At 31.8% G+C, this 16839-nt stretch overlaps 1 protein-coding gene across 3 annotated transcripts in view; it reads right to left on the minus strand.

The window, feature by feature from the left end:
- Positions 1-3521, minus strand: part of LOC118194263 (uncharacterized) — a 55853-nt gene extending 52332 nt beyond the window's left edge. For 2 of the 3 annotated variants that reach the window (XM_035365479.2, XM_035365480.2), the window contains exon 1: positions 3354-3521. The gene's annotated coding sequence lies outside the window, so the exon portion shown is untranslated. The remainder of the gene's footprint in view (positions 1-3353) is intronic. The other variant, XM_035365477.2, reaches the window with a different exon arrangement.
- Positions 3522-16839: the final 13318 nt, after the last annotated feature.

A 16839-nucleotide genomic window follows, 5' to 3' on the forward strand; every position in this document is an offset into this window, starting at 1 on the left:
AAGGACCTTCTGCCGACTGCGGCCAAAATTAAGGACTTTTAAGAACCGTACGAACCCTGTTTTGTCTGCCCCTTTGCTGTGGGGACGTTATATGGTCAGATATCGAAGATTGTCCTTGGGGCATGGGCTTCCCTTGGTCAACACTGGGAAAGGTCGATGTCTAACTACCAACTTTGACTTCCTTTCAGTAACTACATAGTTTTGCTTAGTAAATTAAACTGGTGCCAATGGTAGTGAAAAGACACTGGGGCCAACTGTAGTGAAAAAGAAATGATACCCCTTGATATCAACACCCTCATGCTATACTATAAGATAAGCAACAATTTAGACTAACGGCAAAAACAGCGCAATTATATATTCTCAACATGGCATTGAGCAGGCATTTGAATTGATAGCAACAAGTAGGCATAATAAGAAATTATTCGTGAAGCAATAACGAGCAATCAGTAGCATATGGCATATCATGAAGTGAAATCTTAACTTTACATAGCATAACTAGGCAATGTTCTATGTGAGGCATTTAAGTCCCCCTGGGTTGACCCATGGAAGTAGGAAGTAAGATGGAGTTGCCCTAAATAAGTTTCTCCCGTACCGTGCTCTGAAGCACCGGCGATCCCTAGGTGGTGACTAAAACATTGGGTCATTTACCATTGAGTTCAATGGGATTTGACGCGTTCGGATGTAAATATTTTGTAATTACGTCGTAAATATACATATAAATGTATATATTTTCTTTTTCTACAACACTTCAGAGTCCTAAGTATATGAAAACAACATATTTTTAAACAACATTTCATTCTGAACGGAATTAAATGCTATACTTTTCACAGGACAGTTTTCTCAGAATGGTTTAATTTGAATAAAATATTTTCACAAGTTTTTGTTATATACATTAGAAAAAAAAATTTAGGTAATTCGATTTTATTCGGTTAAGGTACAAAAATTAAGATCAAAGTTTATTGTATTATTAATATTAAAATTATGCATTATTTCTTTTCTATTTATAGAGCTTCTTCCTAAAATACTTTCTTAAATATGACATGATTTTTTGGCTTCTGAGGCATCTTTTAAATCGAAAAATGTAAGTCAATTTATGATTAATGCTCTATTCGGTTCATTTTAAATTAGAGAATTATTAGGAATTAGCGAAATACTTTAAATAGTACTTGACTTTCTCTGAGCATTTTTGAAAGGGGATAAAATAAGTTTTTTTTAAACTATTATTTAAAAATTGTAACTGAGTTATTATAAAATATAAGAGGAATAATTCTTTTAATTATACTCATCAGATTTTTTTTTATCCTTCATTTCAACAATACATATTCTAAAACTCTTTATTACGTTCTTAAGGGCGCATCTCATAGCATTTGCTTTACAATACCTTTTAACAGTTTGCTTTCCAATACGAACAATTCTTGCTTAAATAGTTCTATAACGCTTTTGTCAACAAGATTTCAATTTATGTTTACAAGTCAATATTAAGGTTTACAATTCAATATATATTTAGATAACATTTATAATCATTATAAATTAGATACATTTAATAATTAGATTTCTTCACAGTACTTTCACAGTTGTTTATAAGTGAATAAATTCTTCATTTCAAATACATTTATAAATAATTTAATGAATATTTATGTATTTTGTCAAAGGCAGATACATGCTTTTTGCAATAATATGCAACAATAATATATGGATGTGAAAAAAATTTGTTTTATTTAAAACATTTTGGCATTTGGAAAATAAAATAAAAATAGCGAATACTCTATCAAGGGTATCGAAAGACGTATACAATTTTAAATGTACCGTAAGGTATTTTTCATTCTTTAAGCATAACATTTTTCTTAAAATCTATATTTTTGTAGTTCAATAGCTTAGAATTTTATAAAACAAATTCATAATCAAAATCGCGCTGTTGTTAATTATCGAAAAATAACCAAGATGTGATTTTTGTGTAAATTTCACTAAACTATACAAACTGCTATTATCCATCACACTATGAATGTTTCTTTCATGCTAAAGTGTCCCTTTTTCGATTTGTATGGAACTGTCGTGTGTCGAAATACTATCAGAACCGTGTCAAGGGAGCTTCTGAATGTAAACAAAGAACACCCCATCTGGTGACCCAAGCTTCAAAGTAGTGCTTCACTTCTAGTGCCGACTGGCCCCTCCCTTCTTTCCTACCTCCATGGGTTGACCGGAGGGATGGAGCCTTCTCGGATGGCCTCCAGGGGTTGGGGCGATTTGTAACAGTGCTAAGGTTGCCTTGAGCAAACCAGGTCTGCGAGCCCCGTCCTTCTGGTTCACAGTACCTATATATTTAATTTTCAGTCCTTAATTATTAAACAGTGAGACATTATATGCAATATTTAATTTATCAGGTTTTGTTGCACAGATAATGAGAAAAAAATATATTTCAACAAATTTTTATAAATGACTAAAAGTATATTTTAGTACAGAAATGATAAATGTCATTAACGCCGAATTTTTTCAACAGCGTAATGTAAAGAATCGTGTTAAATTGAAACAGACTTTTGATTAAACACTGTATACCACGGTCAAGTCCAAAGTTAATCCAAAATCATGTTTGATCGAACAGCAGTTAAAAAAGACACAGCACAAAGGAATAACGCATATCATAGATAATAAAAAAAAATACTATAACAGTATTAGCAATTTAAGTCTATTTTTAAGCAGTTAAATTTAAAAAATAAGTCCATTTGTCTCTATAAATTAAATAAAAATACTAAACAAGAATAGAAAAAACAACATCGATTTTTATATTACACTTGTACTTCACAAGGCGTAAATCGATTGAATTTTACGATTTAGCAATTTATTTTTAACTGATGATTTAATAATTTTTACTTATTCTAGATTATTTATAAATAAATTACGTACTATTGCGGATACAAGTTATTCCTAAATACTGTATTATCTTTGCTATTATTACTGTTACCTCGCGCATCTTCTTCGTATCTTTTGTATTTCTCATAACTTTCTTTTTTCCCCTGGACGTTTCTGATAACAATTTTTCTAGAATTCCACAATAAACAAACTTATCTTTTTTAAACAAGACTCAGTTAAGCGGGAGTAAACTGCATTAGAATTGTGTAATTTAAAAGAATCATGCAAAATACATAATTTAAGAAAAAATTATACATTTTGAAAGAATGTAAAGTGATTAATATCTTTACTGTCATGAGTGATCCGAAAGATTGATCAGTGCCTGTCTGGAATAAACTTTATATTCCCGCAACTATCTGAATTACGACAAGATCTAATTAGTGATAATCGGCGCTTTATTACATATCAAGAATTCCAACGCGAAATTGAAAAGCTAAGAAACTTACCACAGCAATTTGAATGATGAAACAGCGTCCGAAAATGTCAATCACTCCACACCGATTGCTCAACAGAAAATTAAAAAGCAAGCTCAGCAAGATATCGTTTTATCACAAACGAGTTCTATCTATTGATATGTTTTGAACGTTACAAAGAGCTGCAAAGTTGAAATGAAACCTTTGGATTGTAACCAAAGTGATGTTACCTATATGCAGAAGGAGATATGAAAAAATGATGTGCACATATTTACTGCGCATTTACTATAATCGTAGATACTTTCACTTTCGCTTTAATTGACAACCCTTGGGTTTTGAAAATCAAATTAATTTTAAGAAATTTTTATTTGTTTAGTATTCAAATATAACAGTTAAGTATATGTGTATAAAGTTAAAGTTTCTAAAAGAAGGGGGAAGAAAGACAAAAATCAACTAACTCCCAAAAAATAAGAATGAAAAATACATTTTAAACTTTGCTATATATGAATAACAATTTACTATTAACAATTTAATGCATTCCTATTTCAATTGCCAAAAAATTTTGTATTAAATCATTTATATTCAAATTACTCATACCATTTCTTATACAAACAGTACCGGTAAGGAGAGATACTGATTACGTCTCCTTACGGAGTTTATACATAATTTGATATTACATTATAGATCTCAAATAATTCTTTTTCAATTTAATTTTTAAAATCGTTTTTCATCAAAATCTACTAATTCAACTAAAGATTTCGAAACATACTTATTAATTTAATTTCATATGAATGCAATAAAATCTCTCAGAGCGGCCATCTCTGAAAACGACTAGAATTTCGGAGAATAAGAAAAATTCTTATTGAATTGCAGTTCTTTGAGGAGATACTTCCACAGAAAACAAGAAAGGTTTAGAAACGTTATCCGTAGTCTTACTAGAAAATACCCATTATACTGTTGAGAAATGCCAGCTGCGGTAAGATAGCTTCTTCCTCGCAAAGCGAGGTTAGGGTTGCCAGAAAGTGGAAGGGAAAGGCAGGTTTGTCAGATTTGGAACGAAATCGTCCAGGTGGCGATATACTATAGAGGGAGCGAGAACATTCTTGAACACATTCTTAGCAGTTTTATTCTTGAATGTAGGTTAAAGCTATACCCTACCTGTAGGCAGAGAAAGTAATTGTATCTTGAGATCAAAGATTAGCTTGAGACAGATCGACCGAGTCAGAACAGTACCTCCTACATACAAAGCCACGGCACGGCTGACACTACGTCACTAAAGTAGTCCTTATCTAAAGACAGCATGGTTGCCACATGAAGCCACTTATCGCTGTTATTCCCTTAAGACGAGAGAAAATTAAACGTAGTCCCCCCTTGCAAAAGGCTTATATCATTTGGTTTTAAATAAATAAATATGTATATCCGATTTGCCCTTCATTGACTGCATTTCCTAATTTCAAATACGTACGAGTATCTTAACTTTTCTTAAATAATTTTACACTTAAAATAATAGAACAGAAATTGATTTAACATACTTCAGATGGTGGTAATAAAATACATGTTTAAGATCTGGCTGTTGCTGGTTTGTTTTTTGAATATATATTTTACTAAATATCCTCTTCCTTAATATTTCGTAACATATAATAAACCTGGAGTATGATTTGAATACTATTTTTGAGCAATATGAAAAATACTATTTTTGAGCATATATTGGTATTTATTCAGTGTTAATTTTCAATATAGGCGCAAAAAATTCCATACATTTAAGCTTTTTCAATTAGACTCCTATTTTTGAAGAATATGTAATTGCATCTTTCTCAATAACAAAAAAGGAAAATTGCAAAAATTCAACAAACTTTACACTTGTTTGGAATTCAAAATTCTCAAATTTCATTCTTATCATTTAATGTCTGTAACATCCCTTTTGTTTAATATGTACATATACAATTTTCTTGTAACTAGTAAATTTTTGTTCCTAAAAATCATTTAATTGTAACTTATCTAAGAATTTTTTAGCAAATGATAAATATGAAGTTGTATAATTTGATATGCACTTACTGGAATTTTTTTATCAGGATAATCAGCAGAAACTTTTAAAACATCTAAATAGATCAAATTTTCTGAATTTCTAGAATTGTAAGGAATAAGGAGTTTAGTGTTAAGGTAAGATTTAAAATTTTCAGATTAATTTCAGATCTTTATTAAGAAAGTAGCACAACTAGGGTGCAAAACGCATTAAAAAAAGACTTATTTTTTACCTGAAATTTTTCTACCAGTACAATTATAACTAAAAATCATAGGAAATGACACCATGTATTATAGTGAGAAAAAGGGGAGTAAATGTTTATTTAGGCAACTTCATGCTACTTACTTTTTATTACAGTAAATCCCTTTGAGAAAAAATAACTTAGTAAAAATGTATGAGGCCTTACAGCTGGAAAGAAATGAAAGTACTTTTTTATTCTAATTTATTTTTTATAGAGTTATCAGATACATTTTCTCCTGTATACGTACAACTATATTTCTAGAAATTTTATTTCTTTGACAGAATTAAACATAGAATAAAATGAAAATAATATACTAGTGAATACATATAAAAATTAGTCATCTGGAATTGTATTTGACTACAAATTGCACATACTTCCTTCTTACAGTTTAAAATTAATGTAACAAAGACGTCTGTTTCTATTAAAATAAGATTAGAAAATTTCAAGATATTGATTTTAAAATATAAACGAAAGTAATATTAATTGACAAAGTATTTTATCTTCAAAAATGAATATTTCTTTAGTTTATGATGAAAAAGCTTAGTATATTATATAACAGACCTTAGAGCTTTACCACTTTTCTATGATAATTGCAAATATTTCCCTTTCTTTGTGTGTGTGTATGCGTGCATGCATTTTGGAATAGGTGGCAAAGATTTCACAACACAAATAGAAAAAGCACTTTTTTATTCAACATATTATACACATTCTGAAGAAAATATTCATTTAAAAAAGTGAATTACAAGTCTGAAAATATTAAGAAAAAATAGGTTACTTTCACTCTCTTATTTTGTACCTTAAACACATAACATATTTCATTTCTGCTACATACATAAACTATTTTTTTAATGTTTTCAATTTCCGCTGCTTAGTTAAATTATTGCTTTAAAGATTATCATTTAACTTTTTGCAGTAATTATTTAGAAAAATATTTTTTGATGATTGTATGATATTTTTCAAAATAATCTGAGGTTATGAAGTTTTGCACAGTCATTCAGTTCCAAAAAAAATGTTCATGAAGTAAATTTAAAGTAATTTTACACACTTATCTCGTGGATTAGCCGAAAATAAAAATGTTTGCTCATATTCGTCTGAAATTAGTTTCTTCACAACAATAAAATTATATATAACAGCGTGTAAAATATCAGGACGACTTTCGTGGAGAGACGACTTTCGTGACGTCAGAGCGTTCAAGCAACCCTGGAGCCTTGGCTTTGTATGTAGGAGGTACTGGTCAGAACAAGGAGGTTAGAACCTATTCTAACTATTCTAACCTCCTTGGGTCAGAAGCTGTACTTTAGTGACTTTCCGTGAAGCTTTCATCACTGTTATAGTTGTGTTGCTGATTGTTTCAGCGTGTTTGCCGTAGTTTTTCGACTAGTATAAACGTGTCTTTGGAAGTGTTCTGTGTAATAGTACTTACTGGCAAATAAACTGTGTTGTTTAAACATCTTTATCGTTATCATCAATTACTCCAAATCTACGAACACGTAGAACGCAACAATATTATAAAACATCGTGAGAAAACATACTTTCTTATGAAACGTTGCAAAATCTTTTTTTGTTTCAAGTCTTATCTTTAGCCAATTTTAATTTTAGCTCATTTCTTGCGGAAGGGTAAGCCGATCTATGGTGAGAAAAGTCAAAATGTTTGTAGAGACATTAGGATTTTTGATGTTGAGAGACTTGAAAAATGAAAAATGCCCTCGCCGGGACTCGAACCACGGACCTCTCGAAAACGCGCCGAGTGTGCTGACCACTACATCACGAAGGGCATGCTAAGAAAACGGGAGAAATACGTTCTACGTTTCCTAAAAATAAGACAGCCTTGGACTATAACTAGAAGAAAAGAAACTTCTCTAAATTGCATTCATTTACATTTCCGTTACAATACAGAGAGGGAATACTTATCAAAGCAAACTTTAATTGCGCTGTAGTCCATCGGAACTAGGCTTCGGTACTTCTCGGGTTTTGAGAAAAACAGTAATTCTATTTGAAACGAACTTGAGCTTCATATGCGAGAGCTCCCAACTTCTTTTATGTAACTGAAATAAAATTTAAGGTGAAAAAAAATTTTTGATCTGAAAAATTTTGTCCTAACTACAAAAAGGCCTTAAAAATCTGTAATTACCTCTGAATGTGTATATGTTCTCTCCTGGGGCTTGCACGATATCATATTTTCTGATTTTTACTTTATGATGCTGTGAGATTATAGGTACTACAGAATTATTTGCACTACGTTTACTGATGCACATCTCGAAAAACCTATCAAATCGCACTGACATCATGACACTTATTTTATTTGAATAGTCTTCATTTAACCAAATATAACAAAAGATTTCAAAACTATCTCATTTTTTTGGCTGACTGACTGGTATTTAAAAATTTGTTATTAGTCCAAAGGGGCTTTGTCCCTGAGGGAATATTGCTTTTGTTTTGCGATTTCGCTTCGGAATCCTACAAACGGCGTATCACTTTTCAAATCGTTGCCACAAAATACTATCGCCCTGTATTATATTTGAAGAAATTAAATAATGAAGAATCTGCGTAAATGTATGTATGTTTCTCGCATTGTGATAAAACAACAGTACCTAGTACCTAGAGCCATCTAATTTTGAATGACGTAATCTTACTGCGAATATGGGCATCTGAAAGCCCCAATTTTAAATTTGGAATTTGTTTTATGATCGATTTCATATTTTGTAAAACTTTAACGAATTTTTGAGCAACAAAATCAACGATTTAAAAGCGAGCAATGGCAACAATCTACGGGGGGAAAAAACCTTTTCATCTCCAATGTACGGAACTGTGTATCGGAAATTTTAAAGATACGCTCATTTTAAAATCATTTTGCTACATTACTGTTGAAGTGAATTTTATGGTTTAAGTACAAAGAACATGATATTTAATAAATTAAGGTAACACAGAAAACGTTAAAAAACGCCCCTTTGTACGTAATTTAAAATCTGAAACCTTTCAGACTTTTATGATTTTTTTCTTTATTCGTTTTATTCCAGCTGAAGTAAGTTTTCGCATTGCTGTTTCCAGCTGCACAAATCTTTCCGCAGTTATTGCGGTGTGCTGCCGAGCCATGAGGAAGCTCATCTGATACTTCATATGGAAACATTTTTTACTCTTTTTCAAAATCTTGGAAAATACAATCTTGCTAAAACCTTTTGCTTACACACTTTATAATAAACAAGAAAAAAATCAAATATATTAATACAGCAAACAAATTTAAATGAACAAACGTTTGAAATTAAGATGTCAGTCGGAATTTCAGAATCAATATCCTGAGTTTCATTTTCCGCAGTTCTTAAAAGATTCTTATAAATCACACTATTTTCCACCAGAAATTGAATATTGAAAAATATTGACCAATTCCTGCATTATCCTTGTCCCAAAATACCGGTTTCAAGTGATAATATAGCTACATATCTAATTATTTCAAGATTTTTTTTTATCCCAAATGGGATATTTGCCCAGAAGGACTATTAATTTCGTTTTGGTATTTTGCTTGATTCATTATAAAAATCTGGATCACTTTTCAAATTGTTGCCACCAAATATTAGAACCCAAGATTATTTTTCAATTACTGCAAGTTAAATAATGAAGAACCTGCATGAATGTCTGTATGTTTCTCGCACTGTGAAAAAGCAACGGTATCTAGAGAAGTCAAATTTTGGATAATGTAGTCCTTCACTCGAATATGGACATCTGGAATTTGTCTTATTAGCTATTTCATATTTTGTAAAACTTTAACAAATTTTGGTTAACTAACTCAACAATTTCAGAGCGTTGCATTAACATTAACATCGCGTGCATCTTCCGTGCACGGATATTTTAGGCGAAAGGTTTCTTTTCTTTGTGTGTGATATTACTGTTGAATAGAATTTGGGGGTTTAAGTGAGAAGAACATGATATTTAATAAATAAAGGTAACACGCAAAACATTAAATAAAAGCCGCTTCGGGAGTAATATAAAAATCTGAAAACTTTCAGACTTTTTATTATTTCTAACGTTTGGTTCCGCGTCATCTTGTAGAACAATCCAGTTTCACTGATGTGAAAAATGTTAACTTCTTTACAGTGGGAAGAGAAATATTAACCCAATTATTTTTTTCGCCTCTCCCCTCCCATATTTTGAAACACTCTCTGATTCTCAGACACTTTATTCTGAAGAAATGTTCTGCTTCTTAAACTTACCCGATCATTTACCTGTAGACAAAAATCAGAATATTTGATTTTGACTAAGCATTTGTCAGACACCAAAAGCATCTGGCTTCTGCAAGCGATGAACCATTTCAGAAATGCATCTTTATTATCCTATCTTTAAGTTTGACATTCCTCAATTTTTTCTCGCATCCAAATTTTTGCGGAAGCCGAAATTAATCATCGAGTCTCACTTTTTGTTCGTGATATCAGCTGTATATTTGAATGAACCGTTTTTCGGATGTATATCAGCTTGCTTATTTCCGTTTTCGCACGCTTTATGTTTACAGCTTGCTTTGCTATATGGATGCATTTTTAATTCATAAAATGTTCACTAATACAGAGAGATAGGTAAAATATTACGTGTAGTTTCATCTATCTGGAAAAGTTGAGAAAAGCAGACAATTTCGTCTCTAAACTATTTTATCCCATATTCAATAAGAACCCTGTCATTTTTTCCCAAGGTATGCATAGCTGCAGATTGAAGATACAATAGTCTTTATAAAGAATTATTCTAAATCTTGCAAAAACTTACAAAAATGTCAAATCACTCATTTTGAATATTCAGAAGGTAAGACTTTGGAAAGCATTTTAATACTGGAATTAAACAAACCAAAAAAGATGAAAAATGTCTAGTCCCTGAAAGATGAATAACCTGCACAAGCTCATATACATAAAAATCTATCCACTTACTTCTATTTCGCTGAAAAGCGAATACAGTACAAAGACCGTAATCCGGACTCGTCGAGACTTCGGCGATTCCGGATTAGGGGATTTTCCGGATTATAGATCATCAATTTAAACTGGTAAGATGGCATGCAGAAATTATACAATTAAAAATATGAAACCGTAATTTATGAAATAAAGAACAATTATGATCTAAAGGGTACCAAAATTTACAAAAAAAAAGCTTATATTTATTTGTTTACTTTATTAAACATTTTGTTACGAAATGTTAAAGCGCAGAGATGGCAACCCCGCAAAGCAATTTTAGGGTTGCCACATTTGGCGAGAAATCGCCCATTTGGCGACATTTGGCAACCAAATAGGCGATATGCCATGGATTGATGGAGAACCTTCTGGAACGAATTCTTATCGGTTTAGCCCAGAATTAGAGCTGGAGCAAACCGCATGTATTCGTTACTGAGTAACGGGTACATCGGTTGACTCAAAGTACCGATTCGGTACTCACAAATTCATTTCGTTACTCGCATCTGTCGTACGATGCGGTTTGTTCGAGTACGAATGATGCGGTTTCTATGCGAATACGAATGATGCGGTTGCTGTTCGAATACGAATGATACGGTTGCGTCACAATGCGCTCATATTTTTCATAGATAATTTTGAATTTTTTGGGGCATCGGGCAAACTCTTGTTTACATTATGTGTTTTAGTTGAAATACTATTTAGTTGTTGATATTTAAGAAAATGAGCAATTTTCATAGCGTGAAGCGTTATTTTGTATTTGCTTTTTACTACTGCTATTTATGTTTGTAATTTGAAAATTTAGATGATTCGCCTTCTTTCTTTTTTTTTTTTTTTTCCTTGAGCGTATCATAGTCAGATTTTATTGATTTGAAATATTTATATACTGCACTTAGGTATTGTTTATATAAGAATATGTAGGTTAATATAGGTTCTTTACTTCCTTGTATCAAATAAAATGGCAGTAATTATTCTAATCGAGAAAACTTTTGGGTATCATATTTTAACGGAAATATCCGTTTTTGACGATTACGGAAACCATGTGAATTATTTTTTGGGCTGACGCCTGTACGTACGAACACAATGAAAAATTCTCTCTCTCTCTCTCTTTTTTTTTTTTTTTTCAAAAAAACTTATTGTTAAATGTAATCCCATTTACTCTAAGCTGATACTTATGACTAATGATTATGACTCTAAGTCGATACTTGAAAGGGATTTTTTTCGTGATGTGTAAGTACGTATGTATGCATTTTGCATAACTCAAAAACGGTTAGTTATAGAACGTTGAAATTTTGTATATGGGTCCGTTATAACATCTAGATGTGCACCTCCCTTTTTATTGCAATCGGTAATACTACCAAACGTAAATATGTATATATATATATCAAATAAATTATAATTAAATGTAAAGTACATATATATATGTCCTTATAATTAAATGTAAAGTACACACACACACATATATATATATATAATAAAAGGCAAGTAAGGCGAAAATAAAAGCTTTGGCTTTTATTTTATTTAATTATCACTAAATAAGTTACTTGACTTTTATTTTCGCAATCATTGGTTGTTCTTAAAGGACTTAATATGTTTCACAAACAATAATCAATCAACAAATGGACTGTATTCCTACACTTTTATTTTATTACACTTGTCAGCGATGCGAAATAATTGATACAAAATAAGCGAGCCATTCTACATGGCTGTCACAAACACAATTCTATCAATCAATTATCTTGTTGCCACACATAAAGTTCAAAACTAAAGGAAGAAAAACAAAAGGAATTTACGCTGTTTGCAACAATAAAATGAAGCAAACGATACTCACATAAACATCCTGGCCCTCGTTGAAATCCCAGAGGATTTCAACAGTTGGAGAATTTTGAAACTTCTTAGTCTGTAATAAAAGATAAACATAAGAAAAATAATACAAAATATTATATGCGAAGCAGTTCATAGTTTTTTAGTCTGAATAGGAAGAGAACACAATTTCACGACTGGTCGTTTTATGACACCATGACCAGTTTTAATATTAGCAACTCTGACTCTTTGATCTGAGCCCGGATGAACAGCAATTATTCTCCCTAACCTCCATTTAAGAGGCGGAAGGTTGTCTTCTTTGATGAGGACTAAGTCATTGACTTCTAAATTGTTTTGACATTTTTGCCATTTAGGTCTTTGTTGAAGCTGAGACAGGTATTCTCTACTCCATCTTTTCCAGAAGTGCTGAAAAATAAACTGTCTCACATGCCATCTGTCAATGTGATTGAAGGAACTATAATTTAGGTCTAGTTCAGGTATGGCAGTTAAAGACGTTCCTATTAGGAAATGACCAGGTGTTAATGCAGTTAAATCATTTGGATCAGCCGAAGTTGGACACAATGGCCTAGAGTTGAGACAAGCCTCAACCTGCGCTTTCAAGGTCTGAAATTCCGGATAGGTCAGCACAGTATCACCAACAGTCCATTTTAGATGTAATTTCATTGACTTTACTGCCGATTCCCATAGTCCACCAAAATGGGGAGATGATGGCGGGTTGAATATCCATTTTATTTCCTCTAAAGACAAAAATTTGTGAATTTCTTGATTTTGCTTACATTGCAAAAAACATTTTCTGATTTCTTTGTCTGCACCTTTAAAGTTAGTACCGCAGTCACTATAAATCTCAAATGGTTTCCCTCTTCTTGCAATAAATCGTTTCAATGCACTTAAAAATGCCTTTGTTGACAAATCTTCTACCACTTCAAGATGTACTGCCTTGATTACAAAACACACAAATAAGCATACGTAATATTTAAATGATTTTTGTCCACGTCCTGCATGATGTTTAAAGTTGATGAGAAAGTTGCAGCTCGAATTTCATTACTAGATAAAAAAGACGTATTTCTTTCTAGATATGCTACTTTAGAATTCGTTATGAATCTTAATATCCAAGCAAATATGCGTTGTAACTTTGGAAATGAAGATATATTTGATATAATAGCAAATTCCTGTACAGGTTCAGAAACTACAAATGAGACTGTTTTACGTGCATCTGGTAATGCCTCTTCATCTATAAGAATATTTTTAGACAAGGCAATCTCACTGCACTTTAACCAAGAAGGACCATTCCACCACAATTGATGAGATAATAGTTCTGCAGGAAATAATCCACGTGAAGCACAATCAGCTGGATTTTCCTTTCCATCAACATGACTCCAGTTCTCAGGTGGTAAGATGGATTGTATTTCAGAAACTCTATTGGATACGAATACTTGCCATTTTTTAGGATCTGACCTTAGCCATGACAACACGATTTGTGAATCACTCCAAGCTTGCACTAAATCAAAATTTATAACTAATGCAGCTTTTACAGACTGAATCAAGCGTGCCAATAACACTGCTGCACATAATTCCAGTCTTGAAATCGTAATAGATTTTAATAGTGCTACACGAGTTTTAGCTGTTACGAGTTTAACATTAATGTCAGAGTTATTGCAAGTTTTGATATAAATAACTGCTGCATAACTTCTTTCAGACGCATCACAAAATCCGTGAAGTTCACATCGAAAATAATCAGGTAGCAGAATTTTCCTAGGTATATTTATAGAATTCAAAAGTTTAACTTCTCTACATAGATTTCTCCAATTTCGATCAATCTCTTCTGTTACAGGATCATCCCATGATAACTGTAATTTATACAATTGCTGAAGGATCATTTTAGCGAGAATTACAAACGGAGCTATCCACCCCAATGGATCGAATAGTTTTGCTACGAATGACAAAATAATTCTTTTAGTCGGAACACTTTGATACTCTATTACACCGACATTACATTTGAATTCATCATTTTCCGGATGCCATTCCAATCCCAGAACTTTCAATGGTTTGTCTTCTATTACACGATGAATATTGTCACTATCTGTGTTTGTTAAGCCAGAGGTTTATAACAACGACGGTTCACTTGTCGAACATTTGTGAAGCTCAAAGCCACCACTTTTTAGCAGATGTTGCAATTTGTCTATCAATGCAATACCTTCCGAACTATCTTTTACACCAGTTAACATATCATCAACATATATATCTCTTAAAACTATATTCTTTGCCTTTGGAAAGTTCAATCCTTCATCAATCGCTAACTGACTCAAAACTTTGGTTGCAAGATATGGAGCAGCTGCAGTTCCATATGTAACTGTTTTCAAACGACAAACTTGTATTTGTTTATACGGGCTATCTCTCCATAATATTCTCTGAAAATCTCTATCTTTTTCATGAATCTTTATCTGTCTGTACATCATTTTAACATCAGCGGTTATTGCAATGTTATGAAGTCTAAATCTTAGTAAAATACAAATTAAGTCATCTTGTATTTTTGGGCCTATCATTAGTGTATCATTTAAAGAAACACCTGTGGTTGTTTTAGCGCTCGCATCGAAAACAACTCTCAATTTTGTTGTTAAGCTAGAGTCCTTCAACACGAAGTGATGTGGGATATAATAGTGTTTATTCTCTAATTCATAATCTGTGTCTGGCACTAATTCTACGTGTTCTAGTGAAAAGTACTCTTTCATAAACTGAATATACTGGTTGTAAATTTCTTTCATAGATAACAGTCTCTTCTCCAAGTATTGAAATCTTCTGTACGCCATTTCACGGGAGTCACCTAGAATATCTCTATTATGCTTGAATGGTAATGCAACTGAATAACGACCTGATGTGTCTCTAAAATGCGAGTTTTTAAAATGTTCTTCACAAAGTTTTTCTTCATTTGTTAAAGGTTGTACATTTGGAAACTTTTCTAACTCCCAGAAAGAATTTATTAACTCATCTGTGTTTGTATTCAAATGATTTACATGTACTGGCTCAAAATTTGTAGATTCAAAATTTGTAGTACCCGAAATTATCCATCCCAACCTCGAATTTAGAGCAAATGGTAGATCAGGACCACGTTTGACAATTTCTCCCGTCATTAAATGCAGAAATACATTTACTCCAAATAAAATGTCAACTGGTTGTGACTTGTAAAATAATGGATCAGCTAATTGTAAATCACTGAAGTTATCGAAGATGATTGATGGCAAAGATACATAGGGAATGTTATCTGTCACCTTGTCCAGTACAAACGCTGATGTTGATACACGAATATCACTTTTAAAATGAGAAGTGAATACTAAATCGACTTCCCCATTACTTATAGTATTAAATTCTCCTAGACATGATACAGAAATGGAATTATCTTTCACTCGTAATCCTAATTTCTTCACACAATCCCTTGAAATAAATGATCTCTGAGATCCAGAGTCACATAAACATCTACACTTCACAAATTGTTGCTTAAAATTTTGAACTTTTATTAAAGCAGTACACAATAAAATGTGACTGGTTTGATTACTTTTTGCATTCAAAACATAATGAGAGGCACAAACTGTGGCTGAAACGTCCTTAGGACTCGTTAATTCATCTCTTTTAATGATAGATTGCGTAGGCGGAGATATACTGTTTAACTGAGTTTTATTCTTTGAATTATTTACAATGTGCAAAATACTGTGATGCTTCTTAAAGCAATGTTGACATGTATTTAAACTCTTGCATTTTTTGAGCAAGTGCATATTAGATAAACAATTAAAACAGTAACGATTAGATTTTACAAAATCTATCCTTTGCTGAACCGATAAATTTAGAAATTTCGAACATTTGGCTAAACTATGATCTTCTTTACAATAACCACAACCCAAAGTAGCAACCAGAACATTATTCTTATTTTGAAACACAGATTTAGGTACCTTATTACTTGCTGATTTGCTATTTTGAAGTGTTCTTGCATAGTTTTTAGGAATTCAATTAAAGTCGTAAGTTTTGGAATTTCATTACATTTTAACTGACGTTCCCACCATAATTTCGTAGAAGGGTCTAATTTTTGCAAAATTAAATAAGTCATTAAAGTGTCACCAAAATTATCAATGGTTTGATTCAATACTTCTAAAGAACCAATTACTTCATTAATATTATCAACTAAATTTAAAATAGCAAATGCTGATTCATTTTGAATAGTTGGTAATCTTAGAAAACGTTTAATATATGCAAAATGTTGTTCTCTCTTATTTGAATATCTTTCGTCTAACAGATTCCATGCTATTTCAAAATTACAATCCGAAATTTGAATGGTTTGAATAATGCGATATGCTTCACCTTTCAACGAAGCCTTCAAATACTGCAATTTTTGAGCATTAGATAAATTTGTATTATTTCTTACACAAGCACTGAAAAGATCTTTAAAAGCTATCCATTCTGTAATATTACCACCAAAAGTCGGTAATGTTAACTTGGGTAATTTAATATTGTCAAGAACCTGTTCTG

This window comes from Stegodyphus dumicola, chromosome 1, assembly GCF_044657685.1.
Source record: "Stegodyphus dumicola isolate Sdum_Otavi_A_Nest chromosome 1, ASM4465768v1".
Lineage (NCBI taxonomy): Eukaryota > Metazoa > Arthropoda > Arachnida > Araneae > Eresidae > Stegodyphus > Stegodyphus dumicola.